Here is a 16,818-nt window from a genome sequence, read left to right on the forward strand (position 1 = left end):
ATCATTAATACTTTTGTCACTAAAAATTAGTTTTCCCACTTAAACTATCGCGAAAAAATATTAGCAGTGTTTTTTTGGGTATTAGTGACGAATCAGAAGCGTCACTAATAGTCTTCTATTAGATTAATATGATTATTTTATTTTACTTTTAAATAAAAAAAAGTACATAAAAAATTTATTTAACTAATATTGACGATTTTTAGAGTACTAGTGATGGTTTTAAAACTGTCACTAATACTCTAAAACCTAAAACCCTATTCCCTCATAGTTTTTTCTCATATTTTTTCCCCTAAATCCCACCTCCTCCCTGCGCACCGTCACTCCTCCCACCCCCGTCAACGTTGTTCCGTCCTCCCACTACTACTGTCGTTCCCTCCTCACACCATCACCACTATTGTTCCCTTCTCCCACTACTGTCGTTCCCTCCTACCACTACTGTAGCCATTGCCGTCACTCCCAGATTCTTCTTCTTCTTCTTCTTCTTCTTTTTCTTCTTCTTTTGCAAACCACTGTGTGTGTGTGTGTGTGTGTGTGTGTGTGTGTGAATTCACTAGCATGTCATTTTTGTTTTATTTGTAGAAGAATTATATTTTAGAAGTGAATATGATTTTTACCTGTGTTATAATTTGTCATTTCAGGTGTTGAAAACACTTCCTAACACAACCAAAAACTTAAGAAGTAAGTTGCACTTATGTCCTGAATTACTTTGGGAAATGCATGTTGTATTAAGAAACTGATCATATATCTACAATTTGTTGTGTAACCATTGTGAGATTTGGTAAGGTTACCCAAGAACAAAAGGAAGAAGTCAAAAAGTTTAGTTTGTGTTGACTTTTTAAGTCTGATCCCAGTTTTGATGCTGATAAAGCACAAGGTTTTTATGTGGGTATATAAAGATTGAACATGTTATAATTTAACACACACATAAAGGGACTGATGATGAAAGCCAAAAGACTTAAAGAATACATCATCTGGCATATTCCATGAAGAACAGAAGAGCAAAAGAAGAAGATGAAGATAAAGATGAAGACAAATATTTTCATTTGTAATCGCATTTAATTCTTATGAGTTGGTCTATAATAATGCATGCATCTGCATGATATGATTTGAATACTTAGACAGCACCATAGACTGACCGTAAGGAATCAAAGGTCGTAGATAGACCCTAGGGACCAACACTTTTCATAGAAAATTTTTTTCTTAATAAATAATTGGTTAGGGTAAAAAATTAGGGTTAAAATGAATTTGACAAAGACTTCAATCAATTGCAGTTGGATTTTTTTAGTTAATTAAATAGCTCCAATCGACCGACCCATTGATATTTAAATCACCACGGTCGACCGACCGCACTGTAGGCCAAAAGTCAAAAAGATTGACTAAGCCTCAGCTAACCAACCATAAATTGAACGTATCTTCCATGTAATAACCCAAGAAAATTAATCAGGGCCTTGTCGACGAGCATAGGGGATTTGTCGAGGGTACAAGAGGATCTCATCGACGAGGACACGTTTCGTTGACGAGAAGATACCAAAAGGATGTTTTCCAAGTTCTGAATTTCGTTGACGAGGAGATAGCATTTATCGACGAACCTCCTTCTTGGCCTCGTCGATGAGGTGACACGGCTCGTTGACAAAACCTATAGTATAAATAGTCGTAAACTTAGATTTTTACGCAGAAAATCAGCAAAACCCTCATTTTCTCTCTCCTCTACTGCCCTTCCCTTTTCTCTCTTTGATTTCAGCTCCATGAGTCACCGGATCGACGATTTGAGGTCACCACGACGCTCTTGGGAAAGTTCTCTCCAAGTCTACCGGAGCTGATCTTTGGTGGGACGAAGTTGAATTTCATCACAAATTCAGGGTTAGCCTTTTATTCAAAATTAGGCTTTCTAGAAGTTGTAGGAAATGTAGCAGACGTAGAGATAATGAAATTTTATTCTGGAAAATGTTACTTTCAGGTTGTTGAGTAGGGAACCCTATGGGTATAGAACTCGTCACGGTAGGGGATTTTCCCAGGAAGCAGGTAAAGGAAATATGTTATGCTAGAAAATTTTAGTATTATTTCAGAATTAATTGTATGTCATACTAGATTATAATTTAGAGCAGGAATTTATATAGTTTATCAATTATATTTAAGATGTTTAAAATTATTGTGTGGCATAAGAATGTGGATACAGTACAGAAACATGTTTTACAGTATTTTTAAAATTATGTTTTAAAGAATATACAAACAGGGAACATGTCTTACAGTATTTTCAGAATGCCACGTTTATACAGTTTTATAGTACCATGACATAAAAATTTATAATTAATTTCAAAAATACAGTTGATATAGATATAATTTATTTTCAGTGTCGCGGTTAATACAATTATTACAGAATCATGACAAAATAAATAATTATATACAGAAACATATTATATAGAATTAGACTCTAATGGACCATTACATATACAGTTTACAAAGCACGGTACCATAGCTATATACAGTTCATAGTGCAACCACATATTCAGATAATATGTGGTATTCAGAGTCGATTGTGCCTATGTTGTGGATAGACTCTCCATTAGATATGGGTTGAGGGGGCCAATCTAACTTTCGGAGTATAGTGATTTATCCTGGTAGGCCAGCCAGTGATAGATCCTGCCTATGGTGCGCGCATAACCCTGTCATGAGAGGTTAAATCATGACATACAATTATCCATCCAGGGAAGTTTTCTAATTATTATATGTATATATAGTTTTATAGAAACAGAGAATATACTTACGTATATTAGAAGTATTATGAATAGAAAACCTAAAAGATAGTTATGTTAAGCAACGTGGATAAAGGCGGTGTTATATAATATTTGTACTTGTATATTCATATTCAACTATTCATGATTATATAGATTCAGATTTTTATAGAATGTAACTCACTTGCCACACACTAGTAATAGCATATTTCGTCTTACTGAGCGTCGTCTCATCCTAATAAATTGATATTTTTCAGGTGTCCCAGTTAGGCAAGCAGATCAGGCTCGCATGTAAAAAGGCTACAAGGCTGCCCTGTAAGTGGAGTGAGTATTTCTAGGAAGTTATTTTTGTATAGCTCTGGTTTCAGTTGAGGGAATTTTGGAGGGCAGCTGTTTATGTATATCTTGGGAATACACTAGCATTCTAGTATTGTACTGTATATATGTGATTGTGGATTTATGTGAATTCATATGCTCGCTACTTAGGCCGTAGTTAGATTTAAATTAGCAGATATCAGAGTAGTGTAAACTTCAGTTTATATGTATATATAAACAAAAAACTAGTAATTGTAGCTGGTCATTACAGTTTGGTATCAGAGCCTAGGTTGTTAGGTTCTGTGGACTTTAGAGTGCAGCGGAAGCAATACCAGAGTATAGGAAAGGATTTTAGGTTGTTTTGTGATTGAGGTATAGGATTTCCGTGGTGGTTTCTGTGTTTTTCCTAGGGTGATGATTTTAGGAAAACCATAACAAACTATTGTCGAGTCGTGTGTTTAGGTTGCAGAACTGGATTTTGAATTAAGATCAGGGAATGTATTTAATTATGAATTGGAATAGAATAGGTTTGCAAGAGAGATAAGGTTTTAAGTGTATTCTTTATTTTTCAAGATGGACCTAGGAAGCAGTGGCACGAATACTGGAGAGGACAATCGAGGACCTTCCAGCATAGGGGGTGGAGATACTGATGTCGTATTGTGCAGCGTCACCCAAAAGGTGATGGCTGAGATGGCTAGGAGCTCTAGGGAGCATAGCTGCATAATAGAGCAGTTTACGCGAATGAAGCCGCCATCTTTGCTGGAGGAGATGACCCGATTATAACTGAAAATTAGGTCCAAGATACTGAAGATACGCTGGCTGTGCTTCCTTGTACAGATGAACAGAAAGTGGTATTTATAGCATTTAAACTGACAAGGGAGGCGAAGCGCTGGTGGAGATCAATGCATCTGATTGAAGAGCAGAAGCCGGTTCTAGTGTTGGTGACGTGGGACCGATTCAAGGAGCTGTTCTTTGAGTGATATTTCCCTTCTATCATTCGGAGCGTGAAGGCAGCAGAGTTTATGCACCTGGTATAGGAGCAGATGACAGTATCTTAGCATGCAGCTTGATTTATCGAGTTGTTGTGTTTTTCCCCACACAGAGATAATGATATTTTTTTTTTTTTTTGGAAAATGCTACTTTCAAGGTGTTGAGTGGGGAGCTCTGCGGGTATAGGACCCATCACAGTAGGGGAATTTCGCTGGAAGCAGGTAAGGGAAATATGCTAAGTTAGACAATTTTAGTATGATTTCAGAAGAAATTGTATGTTATACCATATTATAATTCAGAGCAGGAATTTATATAGTTTATCAATTATGTTTAAGATGTTTAAAATTATTGTGTGGTATAAGAATGTGGATACAATACAGAAACATGTTTTACAGTATTTTCAGGATTATGTTTTAGAGAATATATAGACAGGGAACATGTCTTACAGTATTTTTAGAATACCATGTTTATACAGTTTTATAGTACTATCACATACATATTTACAGTTAATTTCAAAAATACAGTTGATATAGATACAGTTTATTTTTAGCGTCATGGTTAATACAGTTATTACAGAATCATGGTAAAATAGATAGTTATATACGGAAACGTATGATATAGTATCAGACCCTGATGGACCATTACAGATACAGTTTATAGAGCACGGTACCGTAGTTATATACAGTTCAGAGTGCAACCACATATTCAAATAATATGTGGTATTCAGAGTCAATCGTGCCTATGTTGTGAACAGGCTCCCCATTAGATAGGGGTTGAGGGGGCCGATCTGACTATCAGAGTATAGTGATTTATCCTGGTAGGCCAGCCAGTGATAGATACCACCTATGGGCCGCACAACCCTGTCATGAGGGGTTAAATCATGACATACAATTATCCATCTAAGGAAGTTTTCCAATTATTATATGCATATACAGTTTTACAGAAACAGAGAATATACTTATGTATACTAGAAGTATTATGAATAGGAAACCTAAAAGACGGATATGTTAAGCAATGTGGATAAAGGTGGTGTTATACAATATTTGTACCTATATTTTCAAATTCAATTATTCATGACTATATAGATTCAGATTTTTATAGAATTGTAACTCACTTGTCACACACTAGTAATAGCATATTTCGTCTTATTGAGCGTTGTTTCATCCCAATAAATTGACCTTTTTCAAGTTATCCAGTTAGGTAAGCAAATCAGGTTCACAGGTAGAGAGGCTATAGGGCTGCCTTGTTAGTGGAGTGAGTCTTTTTGGGAGGTTATTTTTGTATAGCTCAGGTTTCAATTGCGGGAATTTTGGAGTGCAGTTGTTTATGTATATCTTGGGAATGCACTAGCACTCTGGTATTATACTATATATATGTGATTTGGATTTATGTGAATTCAGCTTTTCGCTACTTAGGCCGTAGTTAGATTTAAATTAGCAGATATCAGAGTAGTGTAAACTTCAGTTTATTTGTATTAAAAAGAAAACTAGTAAATGTAGCAAGTCGTTACAGTTTGGTATTAGAGCCTAAGTAGCTAAGTTCTATAGACTTTAAAGTGCAGCGTTACCAATACTAGAGTATAGGAAAGGATTTGAGGTTATTATGTGGTTTAGGTAAAGGATTTCATGGTGGTTTTTGTGCTTTTCCGGCGGTGACAATTTCAAGAAAAGCATAGTAAACTATTGTCGGGTCATGTGTCTAGGGTGCAGAACTAGATTTTGAATTAAGATTAGGGAAGGTAGTTTATTATGAATTGGAATAGAATAGGTTTGCAGGAGAGATAAGGTTTTAAGTGTGTTCTTTGTTTTTCAGGATGGACCTAGGAAGCAGTGACACGAATGTTAGGGAGGACAAGCAAGGACCTTCCAGCATGAGGGGTGGAGATACTGATGTTGTACTGTGCGGCGTCACCCAGCAGGTGATGGTTGAGATAACTAAGAGCTCTAAGGAGTGTAGCTTAACGATAAAGCAATTTATGCGGATGAAGCCCCTATCTTTTTTTGGAGGAGATGACCCGATTGTAGCTTAAAATTGGGTCCTAGATATTGAAGAGATGTTGGCTATGCTTCCTTATATAAATGAATAGAAAATGGTATTTGCGGCATTTAAACTGACTAAGGAGGCAAAGCGCTGGTGGAAATTAGTGCGTCTTATTAAAGAGCAGAGGTCGGTTCTAGTGCTGGTGATGTGGGACCAATTCAAGGAGTTGCTCTTCAAGAGATATTTCCCTGCTATCATTCGAAATGCGAAGGCAACAAAGCTTATGCACTTGGTAATGGGGGAAGATGACAGTATCTCAATACGCATATCGATTTATCGATTTGTTGCATTTTGCCCCACATCTAGCACCAGATGAAGAGAAAAAGGCAAGGAAGTTTGAAGAGGGTCTGCGGTAGAACTTGTTTGAGCAGGTGATTGGTTTCAGGGTTCAAAAATTTGCAGAGGTTGTAGACAAAGCTGCTATCATTAAGAGTGGTATACAAAAAGGTATAGCAACCCAAAGTCAGAGGAAGAGGCTTGCTCCTCAGAGTTTTCAGACTGGTTCCAGCAGGAGTCCATAGAGAGGAGGCCCTGACAGGGGAGATCAAAGGCAGACGATAGGACCTAGGGAGAATCAGGGCAGGAAGTCTTACCCGGAGTGTCAGACATGTAGGAGACGACATTTGGGGGAGTGTCGGGTAAGGAGAGATGTTTGTTATCTCTATGGGAGACCTGGTCATATGGCACGTGCATGCCCAGGACAGCTAGACCAGGTCCAAATTCCCAAGCCCTATCATGGGGGATATCAGGCGTCTCGGGGAGGTCAGCAGAGGAATGTGGTGTTGTGACCCAAAGAATTTATTATACTTAAATAATAAAAGAAATGAAGAAAAGGAAATTAAAAAGGGGGCAAACAGGTTCTTATTTATTGATGACATGGTATATTGGGCTCGTCGACGAGGGTGTGCTTCGTCGAAGATGTATAGGGATCTGCGAGAGTCGTACTGGTGGAGTGGTATGAAGAAAGAAATTACAGAGTATGTAGCCTAGTGTCTGACATGTTAGTAGGTAAAAGCTGAGCACCAGAGGTCAGCAGGACAGTTATAGCCATTATTTATCCCAAAGTGGGAGTGGGATCATATATCTATGGATTATGTGTTAGGATTGTCGACAGCGTTGCACGACCAGAATGCCATTTGGGTGATTATTGACCGTTTGACTAAGGCCGCCCATTTCTTACCTATCAAGATCAGCTACTCCCTTAACCGTTTAGCGGAGATTTACATTCAAGAGATAGTTCTTTCTCATGGGATGCTAGTATCTATTGTGTTCGATCGAGACTCATGCTTTATATCACGTTTTTGGAAGAGCTTGCAGGAAGCCCTAGGGTCTCAATTGTCTTTTAGCACGACATTCCATCCTCAGTCAGACGGGTAGACTAAGAGAATGATAAAAATATTGGAAGATATGCTTCAAGCATATGTACTAGATTTTGGGGGTAATTAGACTCAGTTCATGCCACTAGTGGAATTTGCATATAACAATAGTTATCAGACCAGCATTGGCATGACATCATTTGAAGCACTGTATGGTAGGAGATGTCGTTCTCCTTTGTTTTGGGATAAGATGGGTGAGCGGCGAGTTGTGGGACCAGAGCTTGTACAACAAGCATATGATAAAGTTCGACTCATCAGAGAGAGGATTAGTGCAGCTCAGAGGCAATAAAAAAGTTATGCTGATAATTGCCGTAGGAATTTAGAATTTGATGATGGTGATAATGTATTTTTGAAGATAACTCCGTTGAAAGGGGTTATGAGATTCGGGAGGAAAGGTAAACTTAGCCCTAGGTTTATCGGTCCATTTGAGATCCTAGATAAAGTGGGGCCGGTTGCCTATAGGTTAGCTTTGCCACCTATATTATCCAGGATGCACGACATATTCCATGTTTCCATGTTGAGGTAATACATTCCAGACCCTTTTCATATTATTTGTTATGGTGAGTTAGAGTTCAGTGATTCACTAGTGCATGAGGAGGTGTCAGTAAAGAGAAATTGCGCATAATTGACTCGAGTGTGTAATTCTTAGGTTATATGCAAGTATGTGAAGGGTATGAGCCAGTGTTAAGCATAGGATAATGTAGTGTAATTCCTCACTACTCTTCCTTTCTTTCTCTTTTTGAAATGTTTTTGTTTTTTTTCAAATTAATATATAAAACCCAGCAAGTATACGTGCACAATGTCACATGCAAATGCTTACCCCCCCCCCCCCAACTAAAGTGGAACATTGTCTTCAATGTGAGAGCATGGGGAAAATAGAAAAACTGTGCATGAGAAAAGCAGGGCATACCTGGGTGGCGAAGTAATGGAAAAGAAAAACTAAACTACAAGAAAATGTACCTAAAAATTAACTAAAAATAAAATAAGGTAAAACAAAAGGAAAAGAAGGGAAAGAAAAACATCACAATTGTCCGGCAGAGGCTTTGGAGGGATTTCGTCTAGTGGGTGTAGGTCTATAAATTAAACTAGCGGGTCTCCAAATTTGAGTCACCACAATGAATTAGTCTTCATACCTACACGAAAGTCGGCCTCAAATAAATTAATACTCGTCAAAATACCAGACAATATGTGTGTAGAACAATTTTCTTGTTTTAACCAGAAAAGGTCTTTTCAGCATATTTTTCAGGAAATTTACTTCTTCACGAACTAGTGTTTGAGGAAAAGTTATTGGGACAATTACCTTTAGTTCTTCAGAAGCATTAGCATTAAAAGTTTTACCTGGTTCCTTGAAAGTTAAATATTCACCATTATGCTCACCCTCTTTATCAAGTGTACCAATCATCTTACCACTGCAGGGAGCTGCTTCAGCATTAGGCTCCTTGACCTTTAATATAGTTGGGAATGATGGTTCCACGGTTGTTAAGATCTGAGGACAAGATACCACAGGTTGGTACTCCTTATTAATATCAACCTCCTCATTAATTGACTGTTTCATTTCTAGGCCCATTTCTTTTGATTTTCCTTCGACTTCATCTATTTCAGCCATAACTTCAGGTGCCGGGACAACTAGTTGTCCGGTGATGAGCATATCAGGTTAGGGAACTTCTTTCCCACTTCTCGAAGTATTGGTGGCCTCCATTGTCTCAAGAGAATTATTATGTATTTGTTGTTGCTACTGGTATTCTTGAGGAGTAGGCTGAGGTTCCATAGGAAATTCCTCTTTTTCTAAAATATCCAACTGCATACTCATTGCATTAATGGTGTCCCAAAATTCATTTAAATCTTGAGTATGCTGAGTATATTGATTGATCTGAATTTGCATGAACTGTTGGAGCATATTCGCCATTTGTGTCATGCTATCATCAAGAAGTCCTGACGGCGCACAGCTCTGAGGGATCAGTTGTGACTAATATTGAGGTGGAAGATTGTCTAGGTAGTATGTTGGCTCATATGTATCTCCACCACTGATTGTGCCGATAGGGTGCACTGTCATGGGTGCCTGATTGTATCGTGTACTGTGGGACACTTTCAGCTAACTAATCAAAGAATGATAGTACGTGATTTGGATCCTCGTTGAAGGGTTCTCCATTGCACATGGTATGGACAAAGTGCTTGCAATTAGGGGTAAGAGTAGTATAAAAACAATTAGCTAACCTCCATGAGTCAAACCCGTGATGTGGACAAGTACTTAGCAGATCCTTGAATCGCTCTCAGCAAGCCCGAAATGTCTCGTCATCCTACTGCACAAACTAACTAATATGTTCCTACAAAAAATAAGTTCTTTGTGAGGGACAAAACACATCTGTGCCCTATCTTGCAAAGAAGTAAGAAAAAAACGCAGTCTATGTTGACCTTATAGGTCACGTCCGATTTTTATTGTGACAAATACTCATTGTATCTAATGGGTGTTTAAGGTTTTGTGCATGAACTAAGATTGTTAAGATCAAGATGTGCACAAAGCAAGCAAACCCTGAAGACCAATTTATATTCAGTGTTATAATATATTTTATTTAATTTGTCTGTAATAGTAATTAGGGCTCTAGTTTGTAATAAGCTCACACACATCACATGCATGATAATACGTAAGCTCAAACAAACCGTAAATGAAAAATGACCTTAGAAAGAACTTAGGGTTTTCCCTTCGGTTGACCGGAGGTCAACCGACACTGGACTTTTTCAGTGTTTTTATTTTGGACCCCAAGTGACCTTAGGACACAAATTTGCACCTATGTTTGATAGGCACTTGAATAGGGTTTGTATGTTTCAAGACGAGACCGAAATGCACACTTGGTGCACTTTCGATCGACCGCCAACACAGTTCATTTTGGCCTGGTCGACCAAACCGGACCTGGGTCAATAGTTGACCAAATTCCTGGTCGATCGAACTAGGTAGTTCAAAAAGCCCCGGTCGACCGAAACCTCCCTAGATCAACATTTTAACCATCTGGTCGACCAAAACCTCTTTGTACTCCAACTACCTAGTTGACCGAGGGTCATCGGGAGAAATCCCAATGGTCTGATCGACCAAACCAGCTAGTTCAAAATGGCCCGATCGACCGAACCTCGAAAATTTGAAAAATCGCCTTCTCCTGGTCGACCAAGACTTTAGTTCAAAATTCCCCTAGTCAACCGAACCATATAAGACTTGGTCGATTGAAATAGTTCTGGTCGACCGAACCTCTCGGGTTGCCCTAATTTTTACCGCGATTAAATATTTTTTAAATAGGGTTGAAATGTTTTAAAAGTCATTAAACTTTCTTAATAATACTCAATAGGTCTCCAACGGTCATATTTCCTCCCATGTCTATATATAGGAGATCATTTGTGAAAATTTGACATGGATTAGCTACTTTGATTAGGGGAGAATTCTCTAAAAATCCAAAACCCTATACTACTCATTTTTTAGCTTCATTCACTCATGCTTACTTTCTATTAATGCCTACATCACTTGTAAGTGGATTGAGTGTTTGTTTCCATAGGTTTGATCTCCTTGTCTTGCTTGATTGGTACGATTTTATTGAGAGCAAAACCTAAGTACTTTTAGGGGGACTTCGTTAATAAGTCTCTCCTAAGAAAACTTTCATTTGATCTTCTGAGGTTGTACATTCATTGCAATATCTTGAGAAGATCGTATAGTATTTTGGTTGCAAAATCCTTTCATAATCACTTTCAAATATCTATTGTGCTTTGTACTGAAAAATATATTTGAAAAGATATTTGTTCGTGTGATAGTGATCTTTGTTGCAATATTCACTCACTTATATATTATTTGTTGAAAACAAAGATTGCACATCTTTTGCAAACCAAGCATATACACCATTTGATACTTACATGCTTGAGACATATTATTGATTAAAATACTTGATACTTGAGACTTGACATCTTTGTGTGAACTTATTGGCTGAATATCTTGTGATAAAAAGATTGCTTGTTTGATACTCTCATGTACGCATTACACTGATAGGAAATACCTTTGAGAGTTGAAATATCTTAAACCACATTGAGCTTACATATTATTTCATATTGGTGGTGTATGTGATATTGCGTGTAACTGGGTACATATTTGCTTTACACGAAAGCACAATCACTGTACCATTTGATTGTAATAGACATATGTTGTATTTCCAAGCATGGGCCTGAAGAGGGAAACTAGCCTTGGAATAGTCCCGGACTGGCTTAGACCTGGTTGGGAAAGTTAGATGTGCCAGCTTATTAAGGCATGTAGGTTGAGATCAGTCTCGCTAATTGATCTGGTTAAGGTTGAGGTCAGCCCTATGTTAATTTGACCTGGTTGTAAACAGTACTGCTCGACCCTTAAGTGAGCCTTTAATGGAATCCTCAAGCTTACGAGCTAGAGGCAGGGACGTAGGCATAGTTGGCCAAACCCCGATAACATATCGTGTGTTTGTTTATATTTTCGCACTTTATATTTACCGCACGTGTATGTTATTATATGAATGATGCGCTTGATTTAAATATCTGTATATTATATTCATCGGTGTATTTGGAACTGCATAAAAAGAACCTAGGTTGTAATATTCATCTAACATCTAGTTTAATCTAGGAGAAAAGTTTAAAATTCCAATTCACCCCCCCCCCTCTTAGGAATACACCAATTCTAACAGTCTAGTAGATTCATCAGTTCTAGCATGAGAGAAAAACATATTGCAGGTTAACTCGAACTCTGATAGGTGCTGATAAGGGCACTCGAATTCCGTTCCATAGAACTAGGGTAGCAATGACGTCCTCCCGTACTGCATCATGAAATCAAGTTCTTCATCAGGAAAAACAGTGGAAGAGGGTGTAGTGGTGTATTTAAGCTGTAAAGAGTCCATCATCGTGCATGGTGCAAGTGCAGCCATATTTATTTATTTTTTTTTTTCAAAACTCAATTTTTTATCTTTTTTTATCTTTTTCTTTTTCATAAGACTAATTAAAATGACGAGAAAAACACTAATTTGAGACAAAGACCGACATTCTCCGGCAACGGCACCAAAAACTTGACTCACTTGAAAAATGAGCAGCTCGGAAGCTATCCCAAGTATAAGAGTTACGTCATGCAATATTCAGCCCAAGGGCTAGATTGCCTCCTCAAGGAATGTGTTTTAATCTAAAGTTTTACTTTTTCCCAATCGAAATTAAAAAGTTACTAAACTCAGTTCAGATTCAGGATTTTCAAGATTGGTTGAAATTTCCTTTGACAAATTAAACGAACACACAAATTAAAACCCTAATCCTAGCATGCACTAAACGAAATAGCAAGAACGAAAACCCTACGTTAACAACCGAACAAGAATTGAAACACCTATAATTAAAACGCACAATAATGAAACTCACACAAACACAGACACAATAAGAATACGAACTTTAATAAAATCGACCCTAACTAAATCGAGCTTCAACAAAAAAAATTAAATCTTGAAAAAAAAACAACTAATTTAATTTCTTAAAAACAAAAACACTTTTTTTTATTTTTGTAGTTTATTACTTTTTTTAATTTTTATTTTAGAACCAAACCAGACCTTACTAGAATAATTAAATAATTTGAAGTATTAAGTAAATCTATCGCAAACTTAATTGAAAAAAAAACTAAATAAATAAATACTTCATTAATAATAAAAAGCCTAAATAAATACTTCAAATAAACATTCTAAACAATATCCAAAGTCTAAAAAAAAAACCTTTCAATAAATTCCAATACAATTTCAATCAACACTCAATTAAATAATAATAAAAAAAACAAAAGAAAATATGTGTGTGTGTGTGTGTGTGTGTGTGTGAGAGAGAGAGAGAGAGAGAGAGAGAGAGAGAGAGAGAGAGAGAGAGTGAGCCATGGCAGTGGTTGGCTACTCTACAAGAGGTTGCTGTGGTGCCAAGGTTACAATGGTCGGCTAGTGGTTGAAGAAGGAGGTCTCAAGTGGTGGCTGGCTCGTTAAAGAGAGTTCAGCAGCTGGGAGTGAAAGCCATAGTAGCTTCAGCAAGTTGGTGGCTCGGGTGTTTGATGGAATGGTGGAGTTCCTCGAGTAGAGCAGTTGCAACAAGCTTCAGTTGTCGTCTAGAAGGTTTGAGGTAGCAGCCGGTTGGGTGGAACTGGAGGTGGCTCATTGGAAAGAAGGACAGTAGAAGAGAGAGAGGGAAGGATAGAGAGAGAAACTAAGAAAGAGAGACTGAGTGAGGAAGAGAGAGAGAGAGAGAGAGCAGAGAACCAGGGGAAAAGAGAGAGGAAGACAAGAAGAGTTAGAAGGGAAAGGGAGAGGGAGTAGGGCAGAGGGGGTGCGCGAGGGCACACCAGCACAAGGGGGGAAAAAAAGCTAAATAGAGAGGGGGGAAGATAGCTCTATGCGAGATCAGCCAAGAGGACCCAATGAAGCCTGCATGGCCGGGTCACATCAGTTATTATTTTTTAAATTCTTTTTCATTTTTTTTCTCTCTACGAACGAGGCTCGTTTTGAATCTCCTAGAACCTATTTCTCTCAAAGCTCAAAAAATGGAAGTTGTATATAATCTTCTCATCTTTCTTTTGAATTTTGAATCATTTCAATCGAAGCTCAGATGGAAAATTTATGCTCGAACTATGAACTGATGCTGGTTTTAGCTCCTAAGAATTTTCCTGCGACAAAAAAATGCCAAAAATTCATGAATTGCTCAATAAAATTCATAAATTATAAATAGGACACTTTGTTGGAATATTGAGAACAATTAGGCATTTAATTAAAAATATAAGTTCTAATGTTCGGATTAAAATGCCTAATTACGCAATTTAAGCGCATAATCAATCATCTCATTAGTTTGCAACTCAACGACCCCCAAATCCAGAGGCCATCGCAAACTCTAGAATCAACGACTTAAGCCAATAGATCCAAAACTGAATCATGAACACAAAACCTTAGATCCAAAACCAAATCACATATGCACAAATCATCAAGCCCAAAATCATTCCAACACTCGAAACACAAGATTACTCACATAGAACAACATGCAAAGCACACACATTCACAGGACCTAAAAAGCAAAACATGATCGAAAGGGTATACATATATTTTGAGTTCGTGTCAACTCCATAGAAACTCACCATTGCAAGATCCTTGATCAGATCCATCCTGGATCTCAAGATCGAACCACCAGAAAAGAAACCTGAAGAGCCCATGGGTCCTCGCTGAGAAATAGAGGGAGAGAGAGATCGAGGGTTTCCGTTAGGGTTTTGATCCCTCGTGAAAAGAAAAACTAGAACAAGAAAGGTTATAATTGGACCGGAGAGAGAAAATATAGGAGAGAGTAGAAAGAAATGAGGAGAGTTAGGAGACTCGAAATTAGGGGGTTTAGGGTGCTCGCTTGTAGAGAGAGAACAAGAGGGGGAGAGAAGAGAGTATTTGGGAGATGAGAGAGAGGAGAAGAATGAAGAAATGGCCAAGAACGAAAAAAAATTACTTTTTATATGAGTGCTTTTGAGGCCATGTGTCGCCACTGATGGGTGACACTTGACAAGCTTTTGTCTACACACTTTAGGTGTGGTGTGGTCGCTATGAAACCGTCCAATATGTGCTTCTTTAGGATGGCCTAGATGTCATGCGCCAAACCCGGAAATGGGACTCAGGGTGTGATTTAGTAACCTAACTTGTCCATGTATCATACAACATCCATGATACCACACAATATAAGGGTCCAACCCCGTAGGGTTCACGTATACCCTATCCATCATCACATACACAACATATACGCAGCAGAAAAATTCAACCTAGTACATTCATAAAACCATACCAGAGTCTATACAATCATTAGGATCTACTCCCATAATACAAAACATAATCCCCAGGTATCCACATAACCCAAAACAACAACCCGACCATAGTACAATACTTACACAAGTACTTAAACAGCTAACCAACAACCACGCTCCCAAAAAGCTAGGACGCTAGTGTTGGTTACTTAAAGGACCTAAAAAATATTTGTATGATAGGGGTGAGACACCTCTTAGTAAGGGAGCAATATATTATACCAATGTGTGGCACATAAGTGTTATTTTAACAATAAAACATAAACATTTCACAATTCTCTTATTTTCATAAACAGTTCTAGTATACATCTTATAAAACACCGTGGTCTAGTGTCGTCACACTCTTCAGCTTAAGCCAGCCCGCAATCTTGGAGAGAGAGAGAGAGTCCCCTTCGAATTCTAGAGAGAGAGAGAGAGAGAGAGAGAAAGAATCCTAGTTTTCTTTTCAATTAAGCAATGAATAGATATTTATAGCTTGGTTGACTCGGCCAACCTCATCGATGAGACGAGATCCTCATCTATGAGCATAAGAAAGGAGTTCGTCGATGACAGAGTGGCCTCATCGACGAGCCTGAGATTTCACAATTCTTAAAATCTCTCGGCATGCCCTCATTAACGAACCTTTGAATTTCATCGCCGAGCTATAGAAGGGACTTCGTCGACGAGAAAAGGAGCCTTGTCGACGAGCCTTGCTAATTTTCCCTTTTTAAATTTCCTTCCCTTTTCTCATTTATTTTAATTCAAAATTCTAGGGTCGGGTTCTTACAACCTCCCCTCCTTACAAAAATTTCGTCCTTGAAATTTGCAATCTCTCATAAGCTAACTCGTCATAAACCCAAACGCATACCTAACTCTAGGAAGAGCCGACAGCCACCCACATAGCAATCCCATCCCAAATTTATTACATACCCTCACTTATGGCGGAGGAATACCGTGGTTACATACACAAGGTCTTGGGAGTTCACATTTATCACAAAACCCTCCCAAAGTTTAACCACACATTAACACTCTAAACAACAAAACATCAAATATTTACATAAACCAATCCTACAAACATTACTCCTTAGAACAAATGTTGATATTTTCGACGTATTTTTGTCTCTAATTCCCAAGAAGTTTCCTCGACCACGTGACTCTGCCATAGCACTTTCACTAACGGAATCTCCTTGGTATGCAACTTCTAAAATTTTTGGTCCAGAATCTGGACTGGTACCTCCTCATATGCCAAAGCATCCCCAATCTCTAAAGATTCATAGCTAATCACATGCGACGGATTTGGCACGTACCTTCTCAACATTGATATGTGGAAAACATTGTCGATCCGAGAGAGTGCTGGGGGTAGTGCAATCATGTAGGCTACTGGTAACAACCCGGGAAATTTTAAATAATTTGAGATAATAAGAAAGATAGAATGGAAGAAAGAATAAATTCAAAAAGGTGGCAGAAAGCATTCATCGACGAACAGTCTGATCTTATTAACGAGTGTTCCTGTGTCAGTTCGTTGAAGAAGGTACAAGTCTCATCGATAAGG

The sequence above is a fragment of the Malania oleifera genome, chromosome 4 (genome assembly GCF_029873635.1).
Source record: "Malania oleifera isolate guangnan ecotype guangnan chromosome 4, ASM2987363v1, whole genome shotgun sequence".
Taxonomy (NCBI): Eukaryota; Viridiplantae; Streptophyta; class Magnoliopsida; order Santalales; family Ximeniaceae; genus Malania; species Malania oleifera.